The 4,949-nt window shown below is 40.3% G+C and overlaps 1 long non-coding RNA gene across 1 annotated transcript; it reads right to left on the reverse strand.

Moving 5' to 3' along the window:
- Positions 1-1,072: 1,072 nt before the first annotated feature.
- On the reverse strand, positions 1,073-3,881 carry LOC142661515 (uncharacterized). Its single transcript, XR_012850756.1, has 3 exons — positions 3,795-3,881; positions 2,779-2,982; positions 1,073-1,203 (listed from the first exon to the last, which is right to left on the reverse strand). It is a non-coding gene; the product is annotated as an uncharacterized LOC142661515 (long non-coding RNA).
- Between the last annotated feature and the right edge of the window lie 1,068 nt (positions 3,882-4,949).

Consider the following 4,949-nt stretch of genomic DNA (forward strand, 5'->3'; position numbering starts at 1 on the left):
CACTGCTTTTTTTCAGCCACTCCCTAGATTATTATACTGAATCCGCTACGGATTCTGTTTCATAACTTTCAGCAACATTTCACTATACCTTTCTAGTAATCCAGAATGTGTGGTAAACCAGCATGTTTCAGGGTACAGACAGTTTTCTATAGTAATGTTCTACTTATATAATAAAACACTACGTTTAGATGTTCATATTTTTATTGAAATAGCATGACTACAACATTTTTTTCCATAAAGTTGGCATACATGTATCAATATTCTAAATTATGTAAGGGGTGACCAGTAGCAGTCATGAAAATGCCAGTCTTAAAAATCATCCTTTCAACTGGAGACGGTTTGTAAATACGGTCTCTTCTGTTAGTAATGGTGATGAGGGGTATTCAAATTTTTCACAGAGTAATGTTGATAGCTGGCACAAATCGGTGGCAGGTGGCAATTATGTCCAAGATGGCACTGTGACTCAGCTGAGCCACAGGCAGAGACAATTGAAATTTTTTAATGAGGTTTCGCACTGTGACTCAGCCGAGCCACAGGCAGCGAGATTTGTCTTTTCTTGTGAGTTTATTTCACAAAGACTCTGGGTATATGGATCTATAGTCCAAAGATTGGTCAAGTCCAGGTTGGCACTGTGACTCAGCCAAGCCACAGGCGCAGAATAAAATCCTTTGAGGTGGACCTAGGTTGGTGGACCTAGGTTTGCTGGTACTCTTTTCGCCAAAAGAGACGCATACTAATTCCTTGGGATGCTTTTCTGAGGAAGAGGTCACAGGAAATTCATTTGACTTAGTCTGTGAGGTTGGTCTTGTTTTCTTTCTCAATGCAAGCTTTGGAATTGCAGAAACTCCAGGTCCAGTTTCCCCAATTATCCATGTAGAGCTATAATGTTTGAACCACTGAAATCAGTAACAGCACAGGTCATCGCAGATTTGTAATTATGACCACCACTGCATGCAAAAGTTTGTGGTTGTTTGGAAACATTATAGTTATGTCTTGAGCAAAGCAGAGCCCTGCTGCTCATTGCGGTGAAAGTCTAAATAGCGTCAAAGTATTGACACATTTGTTTAGTTCATATTTGCCTTGTGTGGAAATTAAGGCCAGGATCCTTTGTTCTCTATAACCAGTGCAGCCATGGACAATCCAAGATGACGTCTTATGATGTTGAGAAGTGATTATGTCTATTATAATGTCCATGGCGTCATGCTGTTGTTGAGATAAAACAAAATGAGAAGCTTAATGAGGTATTAATACATTATCAGATCATTCACATTTTATAGCGTTCTACTTTATAACATTGGACGGTCAATAACAGGAATAGTTACAGATTGTGAACTATTAAAGTCACCCATGGGCCTCAAATATCAAAACTCTAACATAAAATCGGACCTTATTGCCCATAGAAACCAATCAGTGCTCAGATTTTCATCTTAAAGGCTATGGACTCCTTTGCGGGATTTTCTCATTGCACTGTATGTATTTTATTAAATAAAACATATTTGCAATTGGTTTTAATGAAAACATTTTGGACGATCTTACTGGCGGCTCATTTTCCAGCCCCTCTGCTCTCCTGAACACTAATCTAAGCTGACAGCGGAGATTAAAGGAGTTTTGCAGTGAGAAGAAATTGATCATTAATAATTGATCAGTGGGAGTCCGACTCTCGGCGCCCCCACAAATGAGCTGTTTTGAGGTGGCCACGGAGCTCTTGCAAGTCCTGCTTCCCCCGTCATTCTTGTCACTGCTTTTTACTGTGAAACATTAACACACTTGTAGTGGCGGTTTACAGTATTACAGCCTTTTCCCAATAAAGTAAATGGGAGAAGGCTGTAAAAAAACTTGGAACCGCAGCTACAAGTGTGTTAATGTTTCACAGTATGGAGCAGTAAGGGAAATTGGTGGGGGTTCTGAGATTCGGACACCCACTGATCATATAATGATGGCCTATTCTGTGGATAGGCCATCGATTTTCGGCTGGAGACTGACCAGACAGTAAGTTAATCTGACAGGATGAGCACTGAACGGCACCCAGCAGTTTGTATTGTATTGTAAGTCATACAAGCTGCGGAAGACAACAGTGCCACATTTTTTAATTAGAAAATATGTTTTATTTAATAGAATACATATGCTGCAAAAAAACTAAAAGTCTGCAAAGGTGTCTCTTTTGCAGGAAGGCACTTTAGTAGCCAAGGACAGATCTGATACGTCCGTGCTACTAAAAGCTCCAGCTGTCATCTAGTCTGAGTTACTGCAAGTTGAAGGGAAAGAGGATAAACAGCAATTTTGATTTGCAAAAGTTTTGAGCATCAAATAAGGTTTTGTTCGTTGCATTGCTGCTACACCTGCTGCGATAATCCAGATCACAGTCACCATCCTCATCATCGTTCTCACCATTACATGTGCAGTCTGAAGACTTACATACTTCACATTGGATAAAATGACAATGGACGCAACAAGGTCTCAGAAGATGGAGTGATAACGTTACTTCACCTGCATTGTATGTTGTGAGCCGAGTACAACTGGAATTAGCAGCACAGCGAGGAGTGATCTATGTACATGGCCATAGATTATAATGAGCGGGGCAGCCGGGGGATTCTACAGTTCGCTGCTCCTTCACTGCCCCCCATCAGGACACTGTAGATATTATAACAATGGTCTATCTCCCATTGCAGAATACAGGCCACAGTAAGTGGCAGTCTGTAACTAGATGACCACATCTCAGGACAACCATAAAGTTTATGAAGAGGTTTATGGAGCTCTAAGAAACTCTCACATTCTTACCTTCTTTTTATTTGGGAGAAGATGCAGCTTTTTCAAAATACGCCAGAAGATGTTTGTGTAATTCCTGCATTGGGGAAGAATAACTGGCGCTCTCTGTAAACGTGTTGGTCTTAGAGGCGTTAAATCCAACTCCTTCCTTATTCTGCCCAAGATGTTTCTCAGCACTTGGAAGATGTTGGAGATGTTCTTTGTCCTCTTGTTGTTCTGTAAAACACACGGTCTATAAGATCAGCTGTTAATATAATGGACATTGTTCCTACTCCACCGTCAGCCTGGGAGCGAGATTCATAAAATATTAGGAAATGGCGTAAGCAACAACTCCCTAATATATTGTCCCCAATGACACGGCCGACAGGTTTTTATCCACACAATGTAAACTAGAACAACTGCTGCTACTTCTTATAATAACAATCAGTCTCTTTATCATGTGAAGAATGGAAAATTCTCACTCCTTACAATTCATCATGACCAGTGATCAGTAATATCGCACCTGCCGAACATCCTGTCTTTGCTGGATTTTCCCACTATACGTGTCCTGATTTCTCTGAAATGTCCCATGAAATGGACCTTAAAAGGGTGGGGCTTATGCAAATATAATCCCAAATTGGGCAGTTCTGTGGGTGTTCCTCATAATGGGGGCGTGGTTGAGTAATTTCCCATGAATAAGGGTTAAAATGTTGGGAGGTATCAGTAATGTGATGTGATAGGCTAGGACTATAAAGAGGATGATACACATATCTAAATTATTAACATAATTTAGTCACAGATACTGGCTGGTGACCGGTTAATGCAGCTTTACGTGTACTACCCTATTTAGCATAAGATATGGCTGTACCAAAACAGCACTTTTAACTTTTTGTGTCATCCGTATTTCCTCATAGATTGTAATATCTTCTGAGCACGGCCCTCAATCCTCTTGTTTGATTTGTTAATTTGTGTGTTACTATGTAATTTTATTAGTAATATTGGGTAATATTATAAGGCTAAATTAAAAGATAAAAGCCCTGAGAACTTACTTTCAGAGGTGGTGTCCACATGATATGGGCTGATATTGGTGGTTACATCATTGGATCCAGGCATGGAGCTCTTAGTGTCTTCAATGATGTCTATTTTTTCAGCCCGTCCATGAGAAGCATTATCGGTTATAATGTCAGAGGTGGTGTCCACATGATATGGGCTGATATTGATGGTTACATTTTTGGATCCAGGCATGGAGATCTTAGTGTCTTCAATGAGATCTCTGGTTTCAGCCAGTCCATGATGAGCCTCATCGGTTGTAATGTCAGAGGCGATGTCCACGTCATCTGGGCTGATGTTGATATTACGTCATTGGATCCAGGCATGGAGATCTTAGTGTCTTCAATGAGATCTCCGTTTTCAGCCAGTCCATGAGGAGCATCATCAGTTATATTATCAGAAGCCGTGTCCACGTCATCTGGACTGACATTGATGGTAACATCATTGGATTCAGGCATAAAGATCTTAGTGTCTTCAATGATATCTCTGTTTTCAGCCCATTCATAAGGAGCATTATCGGTTATATCAGAGGTGGTGTCCACATCCTCTGGACTGATATTGATGGAAACATCATTAGATCCAGGCATGGAGATCTTAGTATCTTCAATGAGATCTCTGTTTTCAGCCAGTCCATGAGAAGCATCATCGGTTGTAATATCAGAGGTGGTGTCCACGTCATCTGGGCTGATGTTGATTGTTTCATCATTGGGTCCAGGCATGGAGATCTTAGTGTCTCCATTGATGTCTATGTTCTCAGCCAGTCCTTGAGAAGCATCATCAGTTATAATATTAATTTTGTCCTGACGTTTTTCTGAAACACAGAACATTGAAATCAGAAATGATAAAATAAAGGCTAATTTATTAACCGTTTACAGGTATTTGAATGGCACAATAATCCACGAGAATAAAAAAAACACAATCTCTGAAGCTGCCTCTACATTTAGGATTCCTTCACTTTTCTTTGTCGACATAACGGATCCCCCTAGTTTCCCGGATTAATGATCATGGCAGCGAGATAGAGAAACCGATCAAATACACAATCGTGGACCAGTGGTTATATTGAGTGCTGTATTGAATAATCTATAAAATGGAGGATTTTTCTGTAAAGTGAAGCTGCACTTTTACCTTTGGTGCATGTGGGAATAACTGTATGT

The sequence above is a fragment of the Rhinoderma darwinii genome, chromosome 10 (genome assembly GCF_050947455.1).
Source record: "Rhinoderma darwinii isolate aRhiDar2 chromosome 10, aRhiDar2.hap1, whole genome shotgun sequence".
Classification (NCBI taxonomy): domain Eukaryota; kingdom Metazoa; phylum Chordata; class Amphibia; order Anura; family Rhinodermatidae; genus Rhinoderma; species Rhinoderma darwinii.